This window comes from Pelobates fuscus, chromosome 6 (genome assembly GCF_036172605.1).
Source record: "Pelobates fuscus isolate aPelFus1 chromosome 6, aPelFus1.pri, whole genome shotgun sequence".
Classification (NCBI taxonomy): domain Eukaryota; kingdom Metazoa; phylum Chordata; class Amphibia; order Anura; family Pelobatidae; genus Pelobates; species Pelobates fuscus.
In genome coordinates this window covers 37,908,551-37,931,635 of record NC_086322.1, presented here as the reverse complement: position 1 = coordinate 37,931,635, position 23,085 = coordinate 37,908,551, and the positions used below count along the sequence as shown (strand labels likewise).

Below are 23,085 nucleotides of genomic sequence, written 5' to 3'. Positions count from 1 at the left end.
CAGAAGAAGCAACTTGCTCTAGTGGCGCAATCGGTTAGCGCGCGGTACTTATAAGGCAGTATCTGTTGAGCAATGCCGAGGTTGTGAGTTCAAGCCTCACCTAGAGCAGTTTTTGCATTTGCTTTTCATTGGTTTATCTGCAAGGTCCAGCACGTTGTCTCCAACCAGCTCTCAACGCCTCACCAGTCCAACAGGATGTAAATGGATTCTATTTTGTCCCTCTGTTTGCCCTTGTTTTTATTTGCTCTTAAATTCATCGTACTATTTTTGTTAGGGATTGCCTTTTTTTTAGTAGAAGTGTTATCTTGGGCAATTTTTGTCCAAGGGGCGGAGCTTAAGCAAATTTCCACTTCGGTTGCTAAGCGGATTTACTGACAATCCATCAGTGAAAAGAATGCAACTAAAGGACAAACTGTATACACCACAGACAGAGGAGAACAAAATAGCTGTGCCCAAATATTGAGAGTCGGCGCAAGGGAGAAAACATGATAAATATAGATTGAGGCAAGTGGTAAGGTGGATAGTAGACGATACAAGGGGTATAAGGAAAAGAAAATTGAAAAGAAAAAAGTTGCATGTCGTACTTGTTTTGCCTTTGCAGCCCTCTTGTTCAATGGTTGGAACATTCCATTTTTATGACCTGAGTTTTCTTAAAATGTGCTGCCACCACGATGCGCATCTTTTTTCCGTTTACAAACAAACGAAAACTAAAGAGTTTCACTATCTTAAAGACTTTTGGCTGCATGACACTGTAGGTGCAAGAGAAATGATATTGTTACAGACACTGAGCTTATTGTGTGTGGATACTAAGACAAGCTTGTGTTTTTTTTACTGTTAAAAGAAAGTTACACGTCAAGCCCCAGTGGCCTAATGGATGAGGCACTGGCCTCCTAAGCCAGGGATTGTGGGTTCAAGTCCCATCTGGGGTGCACCCGCGTGTTGAAGGTGCATGAACTTGAGTATGGCACTCAAATTTAGCATCCCCCAAATGTAATATTTTATTCGCTGATGAGATTATGTGAGGTTTAATCATGGAGACAAGTAGTTGTGTAAACCTAACAGGGTTTTTCACTAAAGTGAAAATGATCAGGAATTTCAAGTGTATTTCAATTTAAAGGACCAAGTGGACAACTTGCTCTAGTGGCGCAATCGGTTAGCGCGCGGTACTTATAAGGCAGTATCTGTTGAGCAATGCCGAGGTTGTGAGTTCAAGCCTCACCTAGAGCAGTTTTTGCATTTGCTTTTCATTGGTTTATCTGCAAGGTCCAGCACGTTGTCTCCAAACAGCTATCAACGCCTCACCAGTCCAACAGGATGTAAATGGATTCTATTTTGTCCCTCTGTTTGCCCTTGTTTTTATTTGCTCTTAAATTCATCGTACTATTTTTGTTAGGGATTGCCTTTTTTTTTAGTAGAAGTGTTATCTTGGGCAATTTTTGTCCAAGGGGCGGAGCTTAAGCAAATTTCCACTTCGGTTGCTAAGCGGATTTACTGACAATCCATCAGTGAAAAGAATGCAACTAAAGGACAAACTGTATACACCACAGACAGAGGAGAACAAAATAGCTGTGCCCAAATATTGAGAGTCGGCGCAAGGGAGAAAACATGATAAATATAGATTGAGGCAAGTGGTAAGGTGGATAGTAGACGATACAAGGGGTATAAGGAAAAGAAAATTGAAAAGAAAAAAGTTGCATGTCGTACTTGTTTTGCCTTTGCAGCCCTCTTGTTCAATGGTTGGAACATTCCATTTTTATGACCTGAGTTTTCTTAAAATGTGCTGCCACCACGATGCGCAGCTTTTTTCCGTTTACAAACAAACGAAAACTAAAGAGTTTCACTATCTTAAAGACTTTTGGCTGCATGACACTGTAGGTGCAAGAGAAATGATATTGTTACAGACACTGAGCTTATTGTGTGTGGATACTAAGACAAGCTTGTGTTTTTTTTTTTTTTTTTACTGTTAAAAGAAAGTTACACGTCAAGCCCCAGTGGCCTAATGGATAAGGCACTGGCCTCCTAAGCCAGGGATTGTGGGTTCAAGTCCCATCTGGGGTGCACCCGCGTGTTGAAGGTGCTTGAACTTGAGTATGGCACTCAAATTTAGCATCCCCCAAATGTAATATTTTATTCGCTGATGAGATTATGTGAGGTTTAATCATGGAGACAAGTAGTTGTGTAAACCTAACAGGGTTTTTCACTAAAGTGAAAATGATCAGGAATTTCAAGTGTATTTCAATTTAAAGGACCAAGTGGACAATTTTCTCCAAGTTACCTACGCCTTCAGTTCAGCTGCGTCGGCCTTGATTTTAAAATTCACTTTAAATTCTGGACAATTCTCAATTCAGTGAATATATCTGTACGATTATGAAATTGCCACATGAAACTTGCATTCAACTAATTAGAAGTTAATTGAGAACACATGGACAGCGCAGGTTTGGGTGAAAACACAGAAGTTGCAGAACAAGCAACTTGCTCTAGTGGCGCAATCGGTTAGCGCGCGGTACTTATAAGGCAGTATCTGTTGAGCAATGCCGAGGTTGTGAGTTCAAGCCTCACCTAGAGCAGTTTTTGCATTTGCTTTTCATTGGTTTATCTGCAAGGTCCAGCACGTTGTCTCCAACCAGCTCTCAACGCCTCACCAGTCCAACAGGATGTAAATGGATTCTATTTTGTCCCTCTGTTTGCCCTTGTTTTTATTTGCTCTTAAATTCATCGTACTATTTTTGTTAGGGATTGCCTTTTTTTTAGTAGAAGTGTTATCTTGGGCAATTTTTGTCCAAGGGGCGGAGCTTAAGCAAATTTCCACTTCGGTTGCTAAGCGGATTTACTGACAATCCATCAGTGAAAAGAATGCAACTAAAGGACAAACTGTATACACCACAGACAGAGGAGAACAAAATAGCTGTGCCCAAATATTGAGAGTCGGCGCAAGGGAGAAAACATGATAAATATAGATTGAGGCAAGTGGTAAGGTGGATAGTAGACGATACAAGGGGTATAAGGAAAAGAAAATTGAAAAGAAAAAAGTTGCATGTCGTACTTGTTTTGCCTTTGCAGCCCTCTTGTTCAATGGTTGGAACATTCCATTTTTATGACCTGAGTTTTCTTAAAATGTGCTGCCACCACGATGCGCATCTTTTTTCCGTTTACAAACAAACGAAAACTAAAGAGTTTCACTATCTTAAAGACTTTTGGCTGCATGACACTGTAGGTGCAAGAGAAATGATATTGTTACAGACACTGAGCTTATTGTGTGTGGATACTAAGACAAGCTTGTGTTTTTTTTACTGTTAAAAGAAAGTTACACGTCAAGCCCCAGTGGCCTAATGGATAAGGCACTGGCCTCCTAAGCCAGGGATTGTGGGTTCAAGTCCCATCTGGGGTGCACCCGCGTGTTGAAGGTGCTTGAACTTGAGTATGGCACTCAAATTTAGCATCCCCCAAATGTAATATTTTATTCGCTGATGAGATTATGTGAGGTTTAATCATGGAGACAAGTAGTTGTGTAAACCTTACAGGGTTTTTCACTAAAGTGAAAATGATCAGGAATTTCAAGTGTATTTCAATTTAAAGGACCAAGTGGACAATTTTCTCCAAGTTACCTACGCCTTCAGTTCAGCTGCGTCGGCCTTGATTTTAAAATTCACTTTAAATTCTGGACAATTCTCAATTCAGTGAATATATCTGTACGATTATGAAATTGCCACATGAAACTTGCATTCAACTAATTAGAAGTTAATTGAGAACACATGGACAGCGCAGGTTTGGGTGAAAACACAGAAGTTGCAGAACAAGCAACTTGCTCTAGTGGTGCAATCGGTTAGCGCGCGGTACTTATAAGGCAGTATCTGTTGAGCAATGCCGAGGTTGTGAGTTCAAGCCTCACCTAGAGCAGTTTTTGCATTTGCTTTTCATTGGTTTATCTGCAAGGTCCAGCACGTTGTCTCCAACCAGCTATCAACGCCTCACCAGTCCAACAGGATGTAAATGGATTCTATTTTGTCCCTCTGTTTGCCCTTGTTTTAATTTGCTCTTAAATTCATCGTACTATTTTTGTTAGGGATTGCCTTTTTTTTAGTAGAAGTGTTATCTTGGGCAATTTTTGTCCAAGGGGCGGAGCTTAAGCAAAGTTCCACTTCAGTTGCTAAGCGGATTTACTGACAATCCATCAGTGAAAAGAATGCAACTAAAGGACAAACTGTATACACCACAGACAGAGGAGAACAAAATAGCTGTGCCCAAATATTGAGAGTCGGCGCAATGGAGAAAACATGATAAATATAGATTGAGGCAAGTGGTAAGGTGGATAGTAGACGATACAAGGGGTATAAGGAAAAGAAAATTGAAAAGAAAAAAGTTGCATGTCGTACTTGTTTTGCCTTTGCAGCCCTCTTGTTCAATGGTTGGAACATTCCATTTTTATGACCTGAGTTTTCTTAAAATGTGCTGCCACCACGATGCGCATCTTTTTTCCGTTTACAAACAAACGAAAACTAAAGAGTTTCACTATCTTAAAGACTTTTGGCTGCATGACACTGTAGGTGCAAGAGAAATGATATTGTTACAGACACTGAGCTTATTGTGTGTGGATACTAAGACAAGCTTGTGTTTTTTTTACTGTTAAAAGAAAGTTACACGTCAAGCCCCAGTGGCCTAATGGATGAGGCACTGGCCTCCTAAGCCAGGGATTGTGGGTTCAAGTCCCATCTGGGGTGCACCCGCGTGTTGAAGGTGCTTGAACTTGAGTATGGCACTCAAATTTAGCATCCCCCAAATGTAATATTTTATTCGCTGATGAGATTATGTGAGGTTTAATCATGGAGACAAGTAGTTGTGTAAACCTTACAGGGTTTTTCACTAAAGTGAAAATGATCAGGAATTTCAAGTGTAAAATAGCTGTGCCCAAATATTGAGAGTCGGCGCAATGGAGAAAACATGATAAATATAGATTGAGGCAAGTGGTAAGGTGGATAGTAGACGATACAAGGGGTATAAGGAAAAGAAAATTGAAAAGAAAAAAGTTGCATGTCGTACTTGTTTTGCCTTTGCAGCCCTCTTGTTCAATGGTTGGAACATTCCATTTTTATGACCTGAGTTTTCTTAAAATGTGCTGCCACCACGATGCGCATCTTTTTTCCGTTTACAAACAAACGAAAACTAAAGAGTTTCACTATCTTAAAGACTTTGGCTGCATGACACTGTAGGTGCAAGAGAAATGATATTGTTACAGACACTGAGCTTATTGTGTGCGGATACTAAGACAAGCTTGTGTTTTTTTTACTGTTAAAAGAAAGTTACACGTCAAGCCCCAGTGGCTTAATGGATAAGGCACTGGCCTCCTAAGCCAGGGATTGTGGGTTCAAGTCCCATCTGGTGTTGAAGGTGCTTGAACTTGAGTATGGCACTCAAATTTAGCATCCCCCAAATGTAATATTTTATTCGCTGATGAGATTATGTGAGGTTTAATCATGGTGACAAGTAGTTGTGTAAACCTTACAGGGTTTTTCACTAAAGTGAAAATGATCAGGAATTTCAAGTGTATTTCAATTTAAAGGACCAAGTGGACAATTTTCTCCAAGTTACCTACGCCTTCAGTTCAGCTGCGTCGGCCTTGATTTTAAAATTCACTTTAAATTCTGGACAATTCTCAATTCAGTGAATATATCTGTACGATTATGAAATTGCCACATGAAACTTGCATTCAACTAATTAGAAGTTAACTGAGAACACATGGACAGCGCAGGTTTGGGTGAAAACACAGAAGTTGCAGAACAAGCAACTTGCTCTAGTGGCGCAATCGGTTAGCGTGCGGTACTTATAAGGCAGTATCTGTTGAGCAATGCCGAGGTTGTGAGTTCAAGCCTCACCTAGAGCAGTTTTTGCATTTGCTTTTCATTGGTTTATCTGCAAGGTCCAGCACGTTGTCTCCAACCAGCTCTCAACGCCTCACCAGTCCAACAGGATGTAAATGGATTCTATTTTGTCCCTCTGTTTGCCCTTGTTTTTATTTGCTCTTAAATTCATCGTACTATTTTTGTTAGGGATTGCCTTTTTTTTTAGTAGAAGTGTTATCTTGGGCAATTTTTGTCCAAGGGGCGGAGCTTAAGCAAATTTCCACTTCGGTTGCTAAGCGGATTTACTGACAATCCATCAGTGAAAAGAATGCAACTAAAGGACAAACTGTATACACCACAGACAGAGGAGAACAAAATAGCTGTGCCCAAATATTGAGAGTCGGCGCAAGGGAGAAAACATGATAAATATAGATTGAGGCAAGTGGTAAGGTGGATAGTAGACGATACAAGGGGTATAAGGAAAAGAAAATTGAAAAGAAAAAAGTTGCATGTCGTACTTGTTTTGCCTTTGCAGCCCTCTTGTTCAATGGTTGGAACATTCCATTTTTATGACCTGAGTTTTCTTAAAATGTGCTGCCACCACGATGCGCAGCTTTTTTCCGTTTACAAACAAACGAAAACTAAAGAGTTTCACTATCTTAAAGACTTTTGGCTGCATGACACTGTAGGTGCAAGAGAAATGATATTGTTACAGACACTGAGCTTATTGTGTGTGGATACTAAGACAAGCTTGTGTTTTTTTTTTTTTTTTTACTGTTAAAAGAAAGTTACACGTCAAGCCCCAGTGGCCTAATGGATAAGGCACTGGCCTCCTAAGCCAGGGATTGTGGGTTCAAGTCCCATCTGGGGTGCACCCGCGTGTTGAAGGTGCTTGAACTTGAGTATGGCACTCAAATTTAGCATCCCCCAAATGTAATATTTTATTCGCTGATGAGATTATGTGAGGTTTAATCATGGAGACAAGTAGTTGTGTAAACCTAACAGGGTTTTTCACTAAAGTGAAAATGATCAGGAATTTCAAGTGTATTTCAATTTAAAGGACCAAGTGGACAATTTTCTCCAAGTTACCTACGCCTTCAGTTCAGCTGCGTCGGCCTTGATTTTAAAATTCACTTTAAATTCTGGACAATTCTCAATTCAGTGAATATATCTGTACGATTATGAAATTGCCACATGAAACTTGCATTCAACTAATTAGAAGTTAATTGAGAACACATGGACAGCGCAGGTTTGGGTGAAAACACAGAAGTTGCAGAAGAAGCAACTTGCTCTAGTGGCGCAATCGGTTAGCGCGCGGTACTTATAAGGCAGTATCTGTTGAGCAATGCCGAGGTTGTGAGTTCAAGCCTCACCTAGAGCAGTTTTTGCATTTGCTTTTCATTGGTTTATCTGCAAGGTCCAGCACGTTGTCTCCAACCAGCTCTCAACGCCTCACCAGTCCAACAGGATGTAAATGGATTCTATTTTGTCCCTCTGTTTGCCCTTGTTTTTATTTGCTCTTAAATTCATCGTACTATTTTTGTTAGGGATTGCCTTTTTTTTAGTAGAAGTGTTATCTTGGGCAATTTTTGTCCAAGGGGCGGAGCTTAAGCAAATTTCCAGTTCGGTTGCTAAGCGGATTTACTGACAATCCATCAGTGAAAAGAATGCAACTAAAGGACAAACTGTATACACCACAGACAGAGGAGAACAAAATAGCTGTGCCCAAATATTGAGAGTCGGCGCAAGGGAGAAAACATGATAAATATAGATTGAGGCAAGTGGTAAGGTGGATAGTAGACGATACAAGGGGTATAAGGAAAAGAAAATTGAAAAGAAAAAAGTTGCATGTCGTACTTGTTTTGCCTTTGCAGCCCTCTTGTTCAATGGTTGGAACATTCCATTTTTATGACCTGAGTTTTCTTAAAATGTGCTGCCACCACGATGCGCATCTTTTTTCCGTTTACAAACAAACGAAAACTAAAGAGTTTCACTATCTTAAAGACTTTTGGCTGCATGACACTGTAGGTGCAAGAGAAATGATATTGTTACAGACACTGAGCTTATTGTGTGTGGATACTAAGACAAGCTTGTGTTTTTTTTACTGTTAAAAGAAAGTTACACGTCAAGCCCCAGTGGCCTAATGGATGAGGCACTGGCCTCCTAAGCCAGGGATTGTGGGTTCAAGTCCCATCTGGGGTGCACCCGCGTGTTGAAGGTGCATGAACTTGAGTATGGCACTCAAATTTAGCATCCCCCAAATGTAATATTTTATTCGCTGATGAGATTATGTGAGGTTTAATCATGGAGACAAGTAGTTGTGTAAACCTAACAGGGTTTTTCACTAAAGTGAAAATGATCAGGAATTTCAAGTGTATTTCAATTTAAAGGACCAAGTGGACAACTTGCTCTAGTGGCGCAATCGGTTAGCGCGCGGTACTTATAAGGCAGTATCTGTTGAGCAATGCCGAGGTTGTGAGTTCAAGCCTCACCTAGAGCAGTTTTTGCATTTGCTTTTCATTGGTTTATCTGCAAGGTCCAGCACGTTGTCTCCAAACAGCTATCAACGCCTCACCAGTCCAACAGGATGTAAATGGATTCTATTTTGTCCCTCTGTTTGCCCTTGTTTTTATTTGCTCTTAAATTCATCGTACTATTTTTGTTAGGGATTGCCTTTTTTTTTAGTAGAAGTGTTATCTTGGGCAATTTTTGTCCAAGGGGCGGAGCTTAAGCAAATTTCCACTTCGGTTGCTAAGCGGATTTACTGACAATCCATCAGTGAAAAGAATGCAACTAAAGGACAAACTGTATACACCACAGACAGAGGAGAACAAAATAGCTGTGCCCAAATATTGAGAGTCGGCGCAAGGGAGAAAACATGATAAATATAGATTGAGGCAAGTGGTAAGGTGGATAGTAGACGATACAAGGGGTATAAGGAAAAGAAAATTGAAAAGAAAAAAGTTGCATGTCGTACTTGTTTTGCCTTTGCAGCCCTCTTGTTCAATGGTTGGAACATTCCATTTTTATGACCTGAGTTTTCTTAAAATGTGCTGCCACCACGATGCGCAGCTTTTTTCCGTTTACAAACAAACGAAAACTAAAGAGTTTCACTATCTTAAAGACTTTTGGCTGCATGACACTGTAGGTGCAAGAGAAATGATATTGTTACAGACACTGAGCTTATTGTGTGTGGATACTAAGACAAGCTTGTGTTTTTTTTTTTTTTTTTACTGTTAAAAGAAAGTTACACGTCAAGCCCCAGTGGCCTAATGGATAAGGCACTGGCCTCCTAAGCCAGGGATTGTGGGTTCAAGTCCCATCTGGGGTGCACCCGCGTGTTGAAGGTGCTTGAACTTGAGTATGGCACTCAAATTTAGCATCCCCCAAATGTAATATTTTATTCGCTGATGAGATTATGTGAGGTTTAATCATGGAGACAAGTAGTTGTGTAAACCTAACAGGGTTTTTCACTAAAGTGAAAATGATCAGGAATTTCAAGTGTATTTCAATTTAAAGGACCAAGTGGACAATTTTCTCCAAGTTACCTACGCCTTCAGTTCAGCTGCGTCGGCCTTGATTTTAAAATTCACTTTAAATTCTGGACAATTCTCAATTCAGTGAATATATCTGTACGATTATGAAATTGCCACATGAAACTTGCATTCAACTAATTAGAAGTTAATTGAGAACACATGGACAGCGCAGGTTTGGGTGAAAACACAGAAGTTGCAGAACAAGCAACTTGCTCTAGTGGCGCAATCGGTTAGCGCGCGGTACTTATAAGGCAGTATCTGTTGAGCAATGCCGAGGTTGTGAGTTCAAGCCTCACCTAGAGCAGTTTTTGCATTTGCTTTTCATTGGTTTATCTGCAAGGTCCAGCACGTTGTCTCCAACCAGCTCTCAACGCCTCACCAGTCCAACAGGATGTAAATGGATTCTATTTTGTCCCTCTGTTTGCCCTTGTTTTTATTTGCTCTTAAATTCATCGTACTATTTTTGTTAGGGATTGCCTTTTTTTTAGTAGAAGTGTTATCTTGGGCAATTTTTGTCCAAGGGGCGGAGCTTAAGCAAATTTCCACTTCGGTTGCTAAGCGGATTTACTGACAATCCATCAGTGAAAAGAATGCAACTAAAGGACAAACTGTATACACCACAGACAGAGGAGAACAAAATAGCTGTGCCCAAATATTGAGAGTCGGCGCAAGGGAGAAAACATGATAAATATAGATTGAGGCAAGTGGTAAGGTGGATAGTAGACGATACAAGGGGTATAAGGAAAAGAAAATTGAAAAGAAAAAAGTTGCATGTCGTACTTGTTTTGCCTTTGCAGCCCTCTTGTTCAATGGTTGGAACATTCCATTTTTATGACCTGAGTTTTCTTAAAATGTGCTGCCACCACGATGCGCATCTTTTTTCCGTTTACAAACAAACGAAAACTAAAGAGTTTCACTATCTTAAAGACTTTTGGCTGCATGACACTGTAGGTGCAAGAGAAATGATATTGTTACAGACACTGAGCTTATTGTGTGTGGATACTAAGACAAGCTTGTGTTTTTTTTACTGTTAAAAGAAAGTTACACGTCAAGCCCCAGTGGCCTAATGGATGAGGCACTGGCCTCCTAAGCCAGGGATTGTGGGTTCAAGTCCCATCTGGGGTGCACCCGCGTGTTGAAGGTGCTTGAACTTGAGTATGGCACTCAAATTTAGCATCCCCCAAATGTAATATTTTATTCGCTGATGAGATTATGTGAGGTTTAATCATGGAGACAAGTAGTTGTGTAAACCTTACAGGGTTTTTCACTAAAGTGAAAATGATCAGGAATTTCAAGTGTATTTCAATTTAAAGGACCAAGTGGACAATTTTCTCCAAGTTACCTACGCCTTCAGTTCAGCTGCGTCGGCCTTGATTTTAAAATTCACTTTAAATTCTGGACAATTCTCAATTCAGTGAATATATCTGTACGATTATGAAATTGCCACATGAAACTTGCATTCAACTAATTAGAAGTTAATTGAGAACACATGGACAGCGCAGGTTTGGGTGAAAACACAGAAGTTGCAGAACAAGCAACTTGCTCTAGTGGTGCAATCGGTTAGCGCGCGGTACTTATAAGGCAGTATCTGTTGAGCAATGCCGAGGTTGTGAGTTCAAGCCTCACCTAGAGCAGTTTTTGCATTTGCTTTTCATTGGTTTATCTGCAAGGTCCAGCACGTTGTCTCCAACCAGCTATCAACGCCTCACCAGTCCAACAGGATGTAAATGGATTCTATTTTGTCCCTCTGTTTGCCCTTGTTTTAATTTGCTCTTAAATTCATCGTACTATTTTTGTTAGGGATTGCCTTTTTTTTAGTAGAAGTGTTATCTTGGGCAATTTTTGTCCAAGGGGCGGAGCTTAAGCAAAGTTCCACTTCAGTTGCTAAGCGGATTTACTGACAATCCATCAGTGAAAAGAATGCAACTAAAGGACAAACTGTATACACCACAGACAGAGGAGAACAAAATAGCTGTGCCCAAATATTGAGAGTCGGCGCAATGGAGAAAACATGATAAATATAGATTGAGGCAAGTGGTAAGGTGGATAGTAGACGATACAAGGGGTATAAGGAAAAGAAAATTGAAAAGAAAAAAGTTGCATGTCGTACTTGTTTTGCCTTTGCAGCCCTCTTGTTCAATGGTTGGAACATTCCATTTTTATGACCTGAGTTTTCTTAAAATGTGCTGCCACCACGATGCGCATCTTTTTTCCGTTTACAAACAAATGAAAACTAAAGAGTTTCACTATCTTAAAGACTTTTGGCTGCATGACACTGTAGGTGCAAGAGAAATGATATTGTTACAGACACTGAGCTTATTGTGTGTGGATACTAAGACAAGCTTGTGTTTTTTTTACTGTTAAAAGAAAGTTACACGTCAAGCCCCAGTGGCCTAATGGATGAGGCACTGGCCTCCTAAGCCAGGGATTGTGGGTTCAAGTCCCATCTGGGGTGCACCCGCGTGTTGAAGGTGCTTGAACTTGAGTATGGCACTCAAATTTAGCATCCCCCAAATGTAATATTTTATTCGCTGATGAGATTATGTGAGGTTTAATCATGGAGACAAGTAGTTGTGTAAACCTTACAGGGTTTTTCACTAAAGTGAAAATGATCAGGAATTTCAAGTGTATTTCAATTTAAAGGACCAAGTGGACAATTTTCTCCAAGTTACCTACGCCTTCAGTTCAGCTGCGTCGGCCTTGATTTTAAAATTCACTTTAAATTCTGGACAATTCTCAATTCAGTGAATATATCTGTACGATTATGAAATTGCCACATGAAACTTGCATTCAACTAATTAGAAGTTAATTGAGAACACATGGACAGCGCAGGTTTGGGTGAAAACACAGAAGTTGCAGAACAAGCAACTTGCTCTAGTGGCGCAATCGGTTAGCGCGCGGTACTTATAAGGCAGTATCTGTTGAGCAATGCCGAGGTTGTGAGTTCAAGCCTCACCTAGAGCAGTTTTTGCATTTGCTTTTCATTGGTTTATCTGCAAGGTCCAGCACGTTGTCTCCAACCAGCTATCAACGCCTCACCAGTCCAACAGGATGTAAATGGATTCTATTTTGTCCCTCTGTTTGCCCTTGTTTTAATTTGCTCTTAAATTCATCGTACTATTTTTGTTAGGGATTGCCTTTTTTTTAGTAGAAGTGTTATCTTGGGCAATTTTTGTCCAAGGGGCGGAGCTTAAGCAAAGTTCCACTTCAGTTGCTAAGCGGATTTACTGACAATCCATCAGTGAAAAGAATGCAACTAAAGGACAAACTGTATACACCACAGACAGAGGAGAACAAAATAGCTGTGCCCAAATATTGAGAGTCGGCGCAATGGAGAAAACATGATAAATATAGATTGAGGCAAGTGGTAAGGTGGATAGTAGACGATACAAGGGGTATAAGGAAAAGAAAATTGAAAAGAAAAAAGTTGCATGTCGTACTTGTTTTGCCTTTGCAGCCCTCTTGTTCAATGGTTGGAACATTCCATTTTTATGACCTGAGTTTTCTTAAAATGTGCTGCCACCACGATGCGCATCTTTTTTCCGTTTACAAACAAACGAAAACTAAAGAGTTTCACTATCTTAAAGACTTTGGCTGCATGACACTGTAGGTGCAAGAGAAATGATATTGTTACAGACACTGAGCTTATTGTGTGCGGATACTAAGACAAGCTTGTGTTTTTTTTACTGTTAAAAGAAAGTTACACGTCAAGCCCCAGTGGCCTAATGGATAAGGCACTGGCCTCCTAAGCCAGGGATTGTGGGTTCAAGTCCCATCTGGGGTGCACCCGCGTGTTGAAGGTGCTTGAACTTGAGTATGGCACTCAAATTTAGCATCCCCCAAATGTAATATTTTATTCGCTGATGAGATTATGTGAGGTTTAATCATGGTGACAAGTAGTTGTGTAAACCTTACAGGGTTTTTCACTAAAGTGAAAATGATCAGGAATTTCAAGTGTATTTCAATTTAAAGGACCAAGTGGACAATTTTCTCCAAGTTACCTACGCCTTCAGTTCAGCTGCGTCGGCCTTGATTTTAAAATTCACTTTAAATTCTGGACAATTCTCAATTCAGTGAATATATCTGTACGATTATGAAATTGCCACATGAAACTTGCATTCAACTAATTAGAAGTTAACTGAGAACACATGGACAGCGCAGGTTTGGGTGAAAACACAGAAGTTGCAGAACAAGCAACTTGCTCTAGTGGCGCAATCGGTTAGCGTGCGGTACTTATAAGGCAGTATCTGTTGAGCAATGCCGAGGTTGTGAGTTCAAGCCTCACCTAGAGCAGTTTTTGCATTTGCTTTTCATTGGTTTATCTGCAAGGTCCAGCACGTTGTCTCCAACCAGCTCTCAACGCCTCACCAGTCCAACAGGATGTAAATGGATTCTATTTTGTCCCTCTGTTTGCCCTTGTTTTTATTTGCTCTTAAATTCATCGTACTATTTTTGTTAGGGATTGCCTTTTTTTTTAGTAGAAGTGTTATCTTGGGCAATTTTTGTCCAAGGGGCGGAGCTTAAGCAAATTTCCACTTCGGTTGCTAAGCGGATTTACTGACAATCCATCAGTGAAAAGAATGCAACTAAAGGACAAACTGTATACACCACAGACAGAGGAGAACAAAATAGCTGTGCCCAAATATTGAGAGTCGGCGCAAGGGAGAAAACATGATAAATATAGATTGAGGCAAGTGGTAAGGTGGATAGTAGACGATAAAAGGGGTATAAGGAAAAGAAAATTGAAAAGAAAAAAGTTGCATGTCGTACTTGTTTTGCCTTTGCAGCCCTCTTGTTCAATGGTTGGAACATTCCATTTTTATGACCTGAGTTTTCTTAAAATGTGCTGCCACCACGATGCGCATCTTTTTTCCGTTTACAAACAAACGAAAACTAAAGAGTTTCACTATCTTAAAGACTTTTGGCTGCATGACACTGTAGGTGCAAGAGAAATGATATTGTTACAGACACTGAGCTTATTGTGTGTGGATACTAAGACAAGCTTGTGTTTTTTTTTTTTTTTTTACTGTTAAAAGAAAGTTGCACGTCAAGCCCCAGTGGCCTAATGGATAAGGCACTGGCCTCCTAAGCCAGGGATTGTGGGTTCAAGTCCTATCTGGGGTGCACCCGCGTGTTGAAGGTGCTTGAACTTGAGTATGGCACTCAAATTTAGCATCCCCCAAATGTAATATTTTATTCGCTGATGAGATTATGTGAGGTTTAATCATGGAGACAAGTAGTTGTGTAAACCTAACAGGGTTTTTCACTAAAGTGAAAATGATCAGGAATTTCAAGTGTATTTCAATTTAAAGGACCAAGTGGACAATTTTCTCCAAGTTACCTACGCCTTCAGTTCAGCTGCGTCGGCCTTGATTTTAAAATTCACTTTAAATTCTGGACAATTCTCAATTCAGTGAATATATCTGTACGATTATGAAATTGCCACATGAAACTTGCATTCAACTAATTAGAAGTTAACTGAGAACACATGGACAGCGCAGGTTTGGGTGAAAACACAGAAGTTGCAGAACAAGCAACTTGCTCTAGTGGCGCAATCGGTTAGCGTGCGGTACTTATAAGGCAGTATCTGTTGAGCAATGCCGAGGTTGTGAGTTCAAGCCTCACCTAGAGCAGTTTTTGCATTTGCTTTTCATTGGTTTATCTGCAAGGTCCAGCACGTTGTCTCCAACCAGCTCTCAACGCCTCACCAGTCCAACAGGATGTAAATGGATTCTATTTTGTCCCTCTGTTTGCCCTTGTTTTTATTTGCTCTTAAATTCATCGTACTATTTTTGTTAGGGATTGCCTTTTTTTTTAGTAGAAGTGTTATCTTGGGCAATTTTTGTCCAAGGGGCGGAGCTTAAGCAAATTTCCACTTCGGTTGCTAAGCGGATTTACTGACAATCCATCAGTGAAAAGAATGCAACTAAAGGACAAACTGTATACACCACAGACAGAGGAGAACAAAATAGCTGTGCCCAAATATTGAGAGTCGGCGCAAGGGAGAAAACATGATAAATATAGATTGAGGCAAGTGGTAAGGTGGATAGTAGACGATACAAGGGGTATAAGGAAAAGAAAATTGAAAAGAAAAAAGTTGCATGTCGTACTTGTTTTGCCTTTGCAGCCCTCTTGTTCAATGGTTGGAACATTCCATTTTTATGACCTGAGTTTTCTTAAAATGTGCTGCCACCACGATGCGCAGCTTTTTTCCGTTTACAAACAAACGAAAACTAAAGAGTTTCACTATCTTAAAGACTTTTGGCTGCATGACACTGTAGGTGCAAGAGAAATGATATTGTTACAGACACTGAGCTTATTGTGTGTGGATACTAAGACAAGCTTGTGTTTTTGTTTTTTTTTTTACTGTTAAAAGAAAGTTGCACGTCAAGCCCCAGTGGCCTAATGGATAAGGCACTGGCCTCCTAAGCCAGGGATTGTGGGTTCAAGTCCTATCTGGGGTGCACCCGCGTGTTGAAGGTGCTTGAACTTGAGTATGGCACTCAAATTTAGCATCCCCCAAATGTAATATTTTATTCGCTGATGAGATTATGTGAGGTTTAATCATGGAGACAAGTAGTTGTGTAAACCTAACAGGGTTTTTCACTAAAGTGAAAATGATCAGGAATTTCAAGTGTATTTCAATTTAAAGGACCAAGTGGACAATTTTCTCCAAGTTACCTACGCCTTCAGTTCAGCTGCGTCGGCCTTGATTTTAAAATTCACTTTAAATTCTGGACAATTCTCAATTCAGTGAATATATCTGTACGATTATGAAATTGCCACATGAAACTTGCATTCAACTAATTAGAAGTTAATTGAGAACACATGGACAGCGCAGGTTTGGGTGAAAACACAGAAGTTGCAGAACAAGCAACTTGCTCTAGTGGCGCAATCGGTTAGCGTGCGGTACTTATAAGGCAGTATCTGTTGAGCAATGCCGAGGTTGTGAGTTCAAGCCTCACCTAGAGCAGTTTTTGCATTTGCTTTTCATTGGTTTATCTGCAAGGTCCAGCACGTTGTCTCCAACCAGCTCTCAACGCCTCACCAGTCCAACAGGATGTAAATGGATTCTATTTTGTCCCTCTGTTTGCCCTTGTTTTTATTTGCTCTTAAATTCATCGTACTATTTTTGTTAGGGATTGCCTTTTTTTTTAGTAGAAGTGTTATCTTGGGCAATTTTTGTCGAAGGGGCGGAGCTTAAGCAAAGTTCCACTTCAGTTGCTAAGCGGATTTACTGACAATCCATCAGTGAAAAGAATGCAACTAAAGGACAAACTGTATACACCACAGACAGAGGAGAACAAAATAGCTGTGCCCAAATATTGAGAGTCGGCGCAATGGAGAAAACATGATAAATATAGATTGAGGCAAGTGGTAAGGTTGATAGTAGACGATACAAGGGGTATAAGGAAAAGAAAATTGAAAAGAAAAAAGTTGCATGTCGTACTTGTTTTGCCTTTGCAGCCCTCTTGTTCAATGGTTGGAACATTCCATTTTTATGACCTGAGTTTTCTTAAAATGTGCTGCCACCACGATGCGCATCTTTTTTCCGTTTACAAACAAACGAAAACTAAAGAGTTTCACTATCTTAAAGACTTTTGGCTGCATGACACTGTAGGTGCAAGAGAAATGATATTGTTACAGACACTGAGCTTATTGTGTGTGGATACTAAGACAAGCTTGTGTTTTTTTTACTGTTAAAAGAAAGTTACACGTCAAGCCCCAGTGGCCTAATGGATAAGGCACTGGCCTCCTAAGCCAGGGATTGTGGGTTCAAGTCCCATCTGGGGTGCACCCGCGTGTTGAAGGTGCTTGAACTTGAGTATGGCACTCAAATTTAGCATCCCCCAAATGTAATATTTTATTCGCTGATGAGATTATGTGAGGTTTAATCATGTAGAGAAGTAGTTGTGTAAACCTAACAGGGTTTTTCACTAAAGTGAAAATGATCAGGAATTTCAAGTGTATTTCAATTTAAAGGACCAAGTGGACAATTTTCTCCAAGTTACCTACGCCTTCAGTTCAGCTGCGTCGGCCTTGATTTTAAAATTCACTTTAAATTCTGGACAATTCTCAATTCAGTGAATATATCTGTACGATTATGAAATTGCCACATGAAACTTGCATTCAACTAATTAGAAGTTAATTGAGAACACATGGACAGCGCAGGTTTGGGTGAAAACACAGAAGTTGCAGAACAAGCAACTTGCTCTAGTGGCGCAATCGGTTAGCGCGCGGTACTTATAAGGCAGTATCTGTTGAGCAATGCCGAGGTTGTGAGTTCAAGCCTCACCTAGAGCAGTTTTTGCATTTGCTTTTCATTGGTTTATCTGCAAGGTCCAGCACGTTGTCTCCAACCAGCTATCAACGCCTCACCAGTCCAACAGGATGTAAATGGATTCTATTTTGTCCCTCTGTTTGCCCTTGTTTTTATTTGCTCTTAAATTCATCGTACTATTTTTGTTAGGGATTGCCTTTTTTTTTAGTAGAAGTGTTATCTTGGGCAATTTTTGTCCAAGGGGCGGAGCTTAAGCAAATTTCCACTTCGGTTGCTAAGCGGATTTACTGACAATCCATCAGTGAAAAGAATGCAACTAAAGGACAAACTGTATACACCACAGACAGAGGAGAACAAAATAGCTGTGCCCAAATATTGAGAGTCGGCGCAAGGGAGAAAACATGATAAATATAGATTGAGGCAAGTGGTAAGGTGGATAGTAGACGATACAAGGGGTATAAGGAAAAGAAAATTGAAAAGAAAAAAGTTGCATGTCGTACTTGTTTTGCCTTTGCAGCCCTCTTGTTCAATGGTTGGAACATTCCATTTTTATGACCTGAGTTTTCTTAAAATGTGCTGCCACCACGATGCGCAGCTTTTTTCCGTTTACAAACAAACGAAAACTAAAGAGTTTCACTATCTTAAAGACTTTTGGCTGCATGACACTGTAGGTGCAAGAGAAATGATATTGTTACAGACACTGAGCTTATTGTGTGTGGATACTAAGACAAGCTTGTGTTTTTTTTTTTTTTTTTACTGTTAAAAGAAAGTTACACGTCAACCCCCAGTGGCCTAATGGATAAGGCACTGGCCTCCTAAGCCAGGGATTGTGGGTTCAAGTCCCATCTGGGGTGCACCCGCGTGTTGAAGGTGCTTGAACTTGAGTATGGCACTCAAATTTAGCATCCCCCAAATGTAATATTTTATTCGCTGATGAGATTATGTGAGGTTTAATCATGGAGACAAGTAGTTGTGTAAACCTAACAGGGTTTTTCACTAAAGTGAAAATGATCAGGAATTTCAAGTGTATTTCAATTTAAAGGACCAAGTGGACAATTTTCTCCAAGTTACCTACGCCTTCAGTTCAGCTGCGTCGGCCTTGATTTTAAAATTCACTTTAAATTCTGGACAATTCTCAATTCAGTGAATATATCTGTACGATTATGAAATTGCCACATGAAACTTGCATTCAACTAATTAGAAGTTAATTGAGAACACATGGACAGCGCAGGTTTGGGTGAAAACACAGAAGTTGCAGAACAAGCAACTTGCTCTAGTGGCGCAATCGGTTAGCGCGCGGTACTTATAAGGCAGTATCTGTTGAGCAATGCCGAGGTTGTGAGTTCAAGCCTCACCTAGAGCAGTTTTTGCATTTGCTTTTCATTGGTTTATCTGCAAGGTCCAGCACGTTGTCTCCAACCAGCTCTCAACGCCTCACCAGTCCAACAGGATGTAAATGGATTCTATTTTGTCCCTCTGTTTGCCCTTGTTTTTATTTGCTCTTAAATTCATCGTACTATTTTTGTTAGGGATTGCCTTTTTTTTAGTAGAAGTGTTATCTTGGGCAATTTTTGTCCAAGGGGCGGAGCTTAAGCAAATTTCCACTTCGGTTGCTAAGCGGATTTACTGACAATCCATCAGTGAAAAGAATGCAACTAAAGGACAAACTGTATACACCACAGACAGAGGAGAACAAAATAGCTGTGCCCAAATATTGAGAGTCGGCGCAAGGGAGAAAACATGATAAATATAGATTGAGGCAAGTGGTAAGGTGGATAGTAGACGATACAAGGGGTATAAGGAAAAGAAAATTGAAAAGAAAAAAGTTGCATGTCGTACTTGTTTTGCCTTTGCAGCCCTCTTGTTCAATGGTTGGAACATTCCATTTTTATGACCTGAGTTTTCTTAAAATGTGCTGCCACCACGATGCGCATCTTTTTTCCGTTTACAAACAAACGAAAACTAAAGAGTTTCACTATCTTAAAGACTTTTGGCTGCATGACACTGTAGGTGCAAGAGAAATGATATTGTTACAGACACTGAGCTTATTGTGTGTGGATACTAAGACAAGCTTGTGTTTTTTTTACTGTTAAAAGAAAGTTACACGTCAAGCCCCAGTGGCCTAATGGATGAGGCACTGGCCTCCTAAGCCAGGGATTGTGGGTTCAAGTCCCATCTGGGGTGCACCCGCGTGTTGAAGGTGCATGAACTTGAGTATGGCACTCAAATTTAGCATCCCCCAAATGTAATATTTTATTCGCTGATGAGATTATGTGAGGTTTAATCATGGAGACAAGTAGTTGTGTAAACCTTACAGGGTTTTTCACTAAAGTGAAAATGATCAGGAATTTCAAGTGTATTTCAATTTAAAGGACCAAGTGGACAATTTTCTCCAAGTTACCTACGCCTTCAGTTCAGCTGCGTCGGCCTTGATTTTAAAATTCACTTTAAATTCTGGACAATTCTCAATTCAGTGAATATATCTGTACGATTATGAAATTGCCACATGAAACTTGCATTCAACTAATTAGAAGTTAATTGAGAACACATGGACAGCGCAGGTTTGGGTGAAAACACAGAAGTTGCAGAACAAGCAACTTGCTCTAGTGGCGCAATCGGTTAGCGCGCGGTACTTATAAGGCAGTATCTGTTGAGCAATGCCGAGGTTGTGAGTTCAAGCCTCACCTAGAGCAGTTTTTGCATTTGCTTTTCATTGGTTTATCTGCAAGGTCCAGCACGTTGTCTCCAACCAGCTATCAACGCCTCACCAGTCCAACAGGATGTAAATGGATTCTATTTTGTCCCTCTGTTTGCCCTTGTTTTAATTTGCTCTTAAATTCATCGTACTATTTTTGTTAGGGATTGCCTTTTTTTTAGTAGAAGTGTTATCTTGGGCAATTTTTGTCCAAGGGGCGGAGCTTAAGCAAAGTTCCACTTCAGTTGCTAAGCGGATTTACTGACAATCCATCAGTGAAAAGAATGCAACTAAAGGACAAACTGTATACACCACAGACAGAGGAGAACAAAATAGCTGTGCCCAAATATTGAGAGTCGGCGCAATGGAGAAAACATGATAAATATAGATTGAGGCAAGTGGTAAGGTGGATAGTAGACGATACAAGGGGTATAAGGAAAAGAAAATTGAAAAGAAAAAAGTTGCATGTCGTACTTGTTTTGCCTTTGCAGCCCTCTTGTTCAATGGTTGGAACATTCCATTTTTATGACCTGAGTTTTCTTAAAATGTGCTGCCACCACGATGCGCATCTTTTTTCCGTTTACAAACAAACGAAAACTAAAGAGTTTCACTATCTTAAAGACTTTGGCTGCATGACACTGTAGGTGCAAGAGAAATGATATTGTTACAGACACTGAGCTTATTGTGTGCGGATACTAAGACAAGCTTGTGTTTTTTTTACTGTTAAAAGAAAGTTACACGTCAAGCCCCAGTGGCCTAATGGATAAGGCACTGGCCTCCTAAGCCAGGGATTGTGGGTTCAAGTCCCATCTGGGGTGCACCCGCGTGTTGAAGGTGCTTGAACTTGAGTATGGCACTCAAATTTAGCATCCCCCAAATGTAATATTTTATTCGCTGATGAGATTATGTGAGGTTTAATCATGGTGACAAGTAGTTGTGTAAACCTTACAGGGTTTTTCACTAAAGTGAAAATGATCAGGAATTTCAAGTGTATTTCAATTTAAAGGACCAAGTGGACAATTTTCTCCAAGTTACCTACGCCTTCAGTTCAGCTGCGTCGGCCTTGATTTTAAAATTCACTTTAAATTCTGGACAATTCTCAATTCAGTGAATATATCTGTACGATTATGAAATTGCCACATGAAACTTGCATTCAACTAATTAGAAGTTAATTGAGAACACATGGACAGCGCAGGTTTGGGTGAAAACACAGAAGTTGCAGAACAAGCAACTTGCTCTAGTGGCGCAATCGGTTAGCGCGCGGTACTTATAAGGCAGTATCTGTTGAGCAATGCCGAGGTTGTGAGTTCAAGCCTCACCTAGAGCAGTTTTTGCATTTGCTTTTCATTGGTTTATCTGCAAGGTCCAGCACGTTGTCTCCAACCAGCTATCAACGCCTCACCAGTCCAACAGGATGTAAATGGATTCTATTTTGTCCCTCTGTTTGCCCTTGTTTTTATTTGCTCTTAAATTCATCGTACTATTTTTGTTAGGGATTGCCTTTTTTTTTAGTAGAAGTGTTATCTTGGGCAATTTTTGTCCAAGGGGCGGAGCTTAAGCAAATTTCCACTTCGGTTGCTAAGCGGATTTACTGACAATCCATCAGTGAAAAGAATGCAACTAAAGGACAAACTGTATACACCACAGACAGAGGAGAACAAAATAGCTGTGCCCAAATATTGAGAGTCGGCGCAAGGGAGAAAACATGATAAATATAGATTGAGGCAAGTGGTAAGGTGGATAGTAGACGATACAAGGGGTATAAGGAAAAGAAAATTGAAAAGAAAAAAGTTGCATGTCGTACTTGTTTTGCCTTTGCAGCCCTCTTGTTCAATGGTTGGAACATTCCATTTTTATGACCTGAGTTTTCTTAAAATGTGCTGCCACCACGATGCGCAGCTTTTTTCCGTTTACAAACAAACGAAAACTAAAGAGTTTCACTATCTTAAAGACTTTTGGCTGCATGACACTGTAGGTGCAAGAGAAATGATATTGTTACAGACACTGAGCTTATTGTGTGTGGATACTAAGACAAGCTTGTGTTTTTTTTTTTTTTTTTACTGTTAAAAGAAAGTTACACGTCAACCCCCAGTGGCCTAATGGATAAGGCACTGGCCTCCTAAGCCAGGGATTGTGGGTTCGAGTCCCATCTGGGGTGCACCCGCGTGTTGAAGGTGCTTGAACTTGAGTATGGCACTCAAATTTAGCATCCCCCAAATGTAATATTTTATTCGCTGATGAGATTATGTGAGGTTTAATCATGGAGACAAGTAGTTGTGTAAACCTAACAGGGTTTTTCACTAAAGTGAAAATGATCAGGAATTTCAAGTGTATTTCAATTTAAAGGACCAAGTGGACAATTTTCTCCAAGTTACCTACGCCTTCAGTTCAGCTGCGTCGGCCTTGATTTTAAAATTCACTTTAAATTCTGGACAATTCTCAATTCAGTGAATATATCTGTACGATTATGAAATTGCCACATGAAACTTGCATTCAACTAATTAGAAGTTAATTGAGAACACATGGACAGCGCAGGTTTGGGTGAAAACACAGAAGTTGCAGAACAAGCAACTTGCTCTAGTGGCGCAATCGGTTAGCGCGCGGTACTTATAAGGCAGTATCTGTTGAGCAATGCCGAGGTTGTGAGTTCAAGCCTCACCTAGAGCAGTTTTTGCATTTGCTTTTCATTGGTTTATCTGCAAGGTCCAGCACGTTGTCTCCAACCAGCTCTCAACG

The 23,085-nt window shown here is 40.2% G+C and overlaps 35 non-coding genes across 35 annotated transcripts; all 35 read left to right on the top strand.

The window, feature by feature from the left end:
• The first annotated feature begins 15 nt into the window (after nucleotides 1-15).
• TRNAI-UAU (transfer RNA isoleucine (anticodon UAU)) lies at nucleotides 16-108 on the top strand. Its single transcript is given in 2 exon segments — nucleotides 16-53; nucleotides 73-108. It is a non-coding gene; the product is annotated as a tRNA-Ile (tRNA).
• Nucleotides 109-856: 748 nt separating this feature from the next.
• On the top strand, nucleotides 857-929 carry TRNAR-CCU (transfer RNA arginine (anticodon CCU)). The gene has a single exon. It is a non-coding gene; the product is annotated as a tRNA-Arg (tRNA).
• A 205-nt stretch (nucleotides 930-1,134) lies between these two features.
• Nucleotides 1,135-1,227, top strand: TRNAI-UAU (transfer RNA isoleucine (anticodon UAU)). The gene is given in 2 exon segments: nucleotides 1,135-1,172; nucleotides 1,192-1,227. It is a non-coding gene; the product is annotated as a tRNA-Ile (tRNA).
• Nucleotides 1,228-1,985: 758 nt separating this feature from the next.
• On the top strand, nucleotides 1,986-2,058 carry TRNAR-CCU (transfer RNA arginine (anticodon CCU)). Its single transcript has one exon. It is a non-coding gene; the product is annotated as a tRNA-Arg (tRNA).
• Nucleotides 2,059-2,474: 416 nt separating this feature from the next.
• On the top strand, nucleotides 2,475-2,567 carry TRNAI-UAU (transfer RNA isoleucine (anticodon UAU)). Its single transcript is given in 2 exon segments — nucleotides 2,475-2,512; nucleotides 2,532-2,567. It is a non-coding gene; the product is annotated as a tRNA-Ile (tRNA).
• Nucleotides 2,568-3,315: 748 nt separating this feature from the next.
• Nucleotides 3,316-3,388, top strand: TRNAR-CCU (transfer RNA arginine (anticodon CCU)). Its single transcript has one exon. It is a non-coding gene; the product is annotated as a tRNA-Arg (tRNA).
• Nucleotides 3,389-3,804: 416 nt separating this feature from the next.
• Nucleotides 3,805-3,897, top strand: TRNAI-UAU (transfer RNA isoleucine (anticodon UAU)). Its single transcript is given in 2 exon segments — nucleotides 3,805-3,842; nucleotides 3,862-3,897. It is a non-coding gene; the product is annotated as a tRNA-Ile (tRNA).
• Nucleotides 3,898-4,645: 748 nt separating this feature from the next.
• On the top strand, nucleotides 4,646-4,718 carry TRNAR-CCU (transfer RNA arginine (anticodon CCU)). Its single transcript has one exon. It is a non-coding gene; the product is annotated as a tRNA-Arg (tRNA).
• Nucleotides 4,719-5,785: 1,067 nt separating this feature from the next.
• TRNAI-UAU (transfer RNA isoleucine (anticodon UAU)) lies at nucleotides 5,786-5,878 on the top strand. Its single transcript is given in 2 exon segments — nucleotides 5,786-5,823; nucleotides 5,843-5,878. It is a non-coding gene; the product is annotated as a tRNA-Ile (tRNA).
• Nucleotides 5,879-6,636: 758 nt separating this feature from the next.
• On the top strand, nucleotides 6,637-6,709 carry TRNAR-CCU (transfer RNA arginine (anticodon CCU)). The gene has a single exon. It is a non-coding gene; the product is annotated as a tRNA-Arg (tRNA).
• Nucleotides 6,710-7,125: 416 nt separating this feature from the next.
• TRNAI-UAU (transfer RNA isoleucine (anticodon UAU)) lies at nucleotides 7,126-7,218 on the top strand. Its single transcript is given in 2 exon segments — nucleotides 7,126-7,163; nucleotides 7,183-7,218. It is a non-coding gene; the product is annotated as a tRNA-Ile (tRNA).
• Nucleotides 7,219-7,966: 748 nt separating this feature from the next.
• TRNAR-CCU (transfer RNA arginine (anticodon CCU)) lies at nucleotides 7,967-8,039 on the top strand. The gene has a single exon. It is a non-coding gene; the product is annotated as a tRNA-Arg (tRNA).
• Nucleotides 8,040-8,244: 205 nt separating this feature from the next.
• Nucleotides 8,245-8,337, top strand: TRNAI-UAU (transfer RNA isoleucine (anticodon UAU)). Its single transcript is given in 2 exon segments — nucleotides 8,245-8,282; nucleotides 8,302-8,337. It is a non-coding gene; the product is annotated as a tRNA-Ile (tRNA).
• Nucleotides 8,338-9,095: 758 nt separating this feature from the next.
• Nucleotides 9,096-9,168, top strand: TRNAR-CCU (transfer RNA arginine (anticodon CCU)). Its single transcript has one exon. It is a non-coding gene; the product is annotated as a tRNA-Arg (tRNA).
• A 416-nt stretch (nucleotides 9,169-9,584) lies between these two features.
• TRNAI-UAU (transfer RNA isoleucine (anticodon UAU)) lies at nucleotides 9,585-9,677 on the top strand. The gene is given in 2 exon segments: nucleotides 9,585-9,622; nucleotides 9,642-9,677. It is a non-coding gene; the product is annotated as a tRNA-Ile (tRNA).
• Nucleotides 9,678-10,425: 748 nt separating this feature from the next.
• TRNAR-CCU (transfer RNA arginine (anticodon CCU)) lies at nucleotides 10,426-10,498 on the top strand. Its single transcript has one exon. It is a non-coding gene; the product is annotated as a tRNA-Arg (tRNA).
• Nucleotides 10,499-10,914: 416 nt separating this feature from the next.
• On the top strand, nucleotides 10,915-11,007 carry TRNAI-UAU (transfer RNA isoleucine (anticodon UAU)). Its single transcript is given in 2 exon segments — nucleotides 10,915-10,952; nucleotides 10,972-11,007. It is a non-coding gene; the product is annotated as a tRNA-Ile (tRNA).
• A 748-nt stretch (nucleotides 11,008-11,755) lies between these two features.
• On the top strand, nucleotides 11,756-11,828 carry TRNAR-CCU (transfer RNA arginine (anticodon CCU)). Its single transcript has one exon. It is a non-coding gene; the product is annotated as a tRNA-Arg (tRNA).
• Nucleotides 11,829-12,244: 416 nt separating this feature from the next.
• TRNAI-UAU (transfer RNA isoleucine (anticodon UAU)) lies at nucleotides 12,245-12,337 on the top strand. Its single transcript is given in 2 exon segments — nucleotides 12,245-12,282; nucleotides 12,302-12,337. It is a non-coding gene; the product is annotated as a tRNA-Ile (tRNA).
• A 747-nt stretch (nucleotides 12,338-13,084) lies between these two features.
• On the top strand, nucleotides 13,085-13,157 carry TRNAR-CCU (transfer RNA arginine (anticodon CCU)). Its single transcript has one exon. It is a non-coding gene; the product is annotated as a tRNA-Arg (tRNA).
• A 416-nt stretch (nucleotides 13,158-13,573) lies between these two features.
• TRNAI-UAU (transfer RNA isoleucine (anticodon UAU)) lies at nucleotides 13,574-13,666 on the top strand. The gene is given in 2 exon segments: nucleotides 13,574-13,611; nucleotides 13,631-13,666. It is a non-coding gene; the product is annotated as a tRNA-Ile (tRNA).
• Nucleotides 13,667-14,424: 758 nt separating this feature from the next.
• On the top strand, nucleotides 14,425-14,497 carry TRNAR-CCU (transfer RNA arginine (anticodon CCU)). The gene has a single exon. It is a non-coding gene; the product is annotated as a tRNA-Arg (tRNA).
• A 416-nt stretch (nucleotides 14,498-14,913) lies between these two features.
• TRNAI-UAU (transfer RNA isoleucine (anticodon UAU)) lies at nucleotides 14,914-15,006 on the top strand. Its single transcript is given in 2 exon segments — nucleotides 14,914-14,951; nucleotides 14,971-15,006. It is a non-coding gene; the product is annotated as a tRNA-Ile (tRNA).
• Nucleotides 15,007-15,764: 758 nt separating this feature from the next.
• TRNAR-CCU (transfer RNA arginine (anticodon CCU)) lies at nucleotides 15,765-15,837 on the top strand. Its single transcript has one exon. It is a non-coding gene; the product is annotated as a tRNA-Arg (tRNA).
• Nucleotides 15,838-16,253: 416 nt separating this feature from the next.
• Nucleotides 16,254-16,346, top strand: TRNAI-UAU (transfer RNA isoleucine (anticodon UAU)). The gene is given in 2 exon segments: nucleotides 16,254-16,291; nucleotides 16,311-16,346. It is a non-coding gene; the product is annotated as a tRNA-Ile (tRNA).
• Nucleotides 16,347-17,095: 749 nt separating this feature from the next.
• On the top strand, nucleotides 17,096-17,168 carry TRNAR-CCU (transfer RNA arginine (anticodon CCU)). The gene has a single exon. It is a non-coding gene; the product is annotated as a tRNA-Arg (tRNA).
• A 416-nt stretch (nucleotides 17,169-17,584) lies between these two features.
• On the top strand, nucleotides 17,585-17,677 carry TRNAI-UAU (transfer RNA isoleucine (anticodon UAU)). Its single transcript is given in 2 exon segments — nucleotides 17,585-17,622; nucleotides 17,642-17,677. It is a non-coding gene; the product is annotated as a tRNA-Ile (tRNA).
• A 757-nt stretch (nucleotides 17,678-18,434) lies between these two features.
• TRNAR-CCU (transfer RNA arginine (anticodon CCU)) lies at nucleotides 18,435-18,508 on the top strand. The gene has a single exon. It is a non-coding gene; the product is annotated as a tRNA-Arg (tRNA).
• Nucleotides 18,509-18,924: 416 nt separating this feature from the next.
• On the top strand, nucleotides 18,925-19,017 carry TRNAI-UAU (transfer RNA isoleucine (anticodon UAU)). Its single transcript is given in 2 exon segments — nucleotides 18,925-18,962; nucleotides 18,982-19,017. It is a non-coding gene; the product is annotated as a tRNA-Ile (tRNA).
• A 748-nt stretch (nucleotides 19,018-19,765) lies between these two features.
• On the top strand, nucleotides 19,766-19,838 carry TRNAR-CCU (transfer RNA arginine (anticodon CCU)). The gene has a single exon. It is a non-coding gene; the product is annotated as a tRNA-Arg (tRNA).
• Nucleotides 19,839-20,254: 416 nt separating this feature from the next.
• On the top strand, nucleotides 20,255-20,347 carry TRNAI-UAU (transfer RNA isoleucine (anticodon UAU)). The gene is given in 2 exon segments: nucleotides 20,255-20,292; nucleotides 20,312-20,347. It is a non-coding gene; the product is annotated as a tRNA-Ile (tRNA).
• Nucleotides 20,348-21,094: 747 nt separating this feature from the next.
• Nucleotides 21,095-21,167, top strand: TRNAR-CCU (transfer RNA arginine (anticodon CCU)). The gene has a single exon. It is a non-coding gene; the product is annotated as a tRNA-Arg (tRNA).
• Nucleotides 21,168-21,583: 416 nt separating this feature from the next.
• TRNAI-UAU (transfer RNA isoleucine (anticodon UAU)) lies at nucleotides 21,584-21,676 on the top strand. Its single transcript is given in 2 exon segments — nucleotides 21,584-21,621; nucleotides 21,641-21,676. It is a non-coding gene; the product is annotated as a tRNA-Ile (tRNA).
• A 757-nt stretch (nucleotides 21,677-22,433) lies between these two features.
• Nucleotides 22,434-22,507, top strand: TRNAR-CCU (transfer RNA arginine (anticodon CCU)). Its single transcript has one exon. It is a non-coding gene; the product is annotated as a tRNA-Arg (tRNA).
• A 416-nt stretch (nucleotides 22,508-22,923) lies between these two features.
• TRNAI-UAU (transfer RNA isoleucine (anticodon UAU)) lies at nucleotides 22,924-23,016 on the top strand. The gene is given in 2 exon segments: nucleotides 22,924-22,961; nucleotides 22,981-23,016. It is a non-coding gene; the product is annotated as a tRNA-Ile (tRNA).
• The last annotated feature ends 69 nt before the right edge of the window (nucleotides 23,017-23,085 follow it).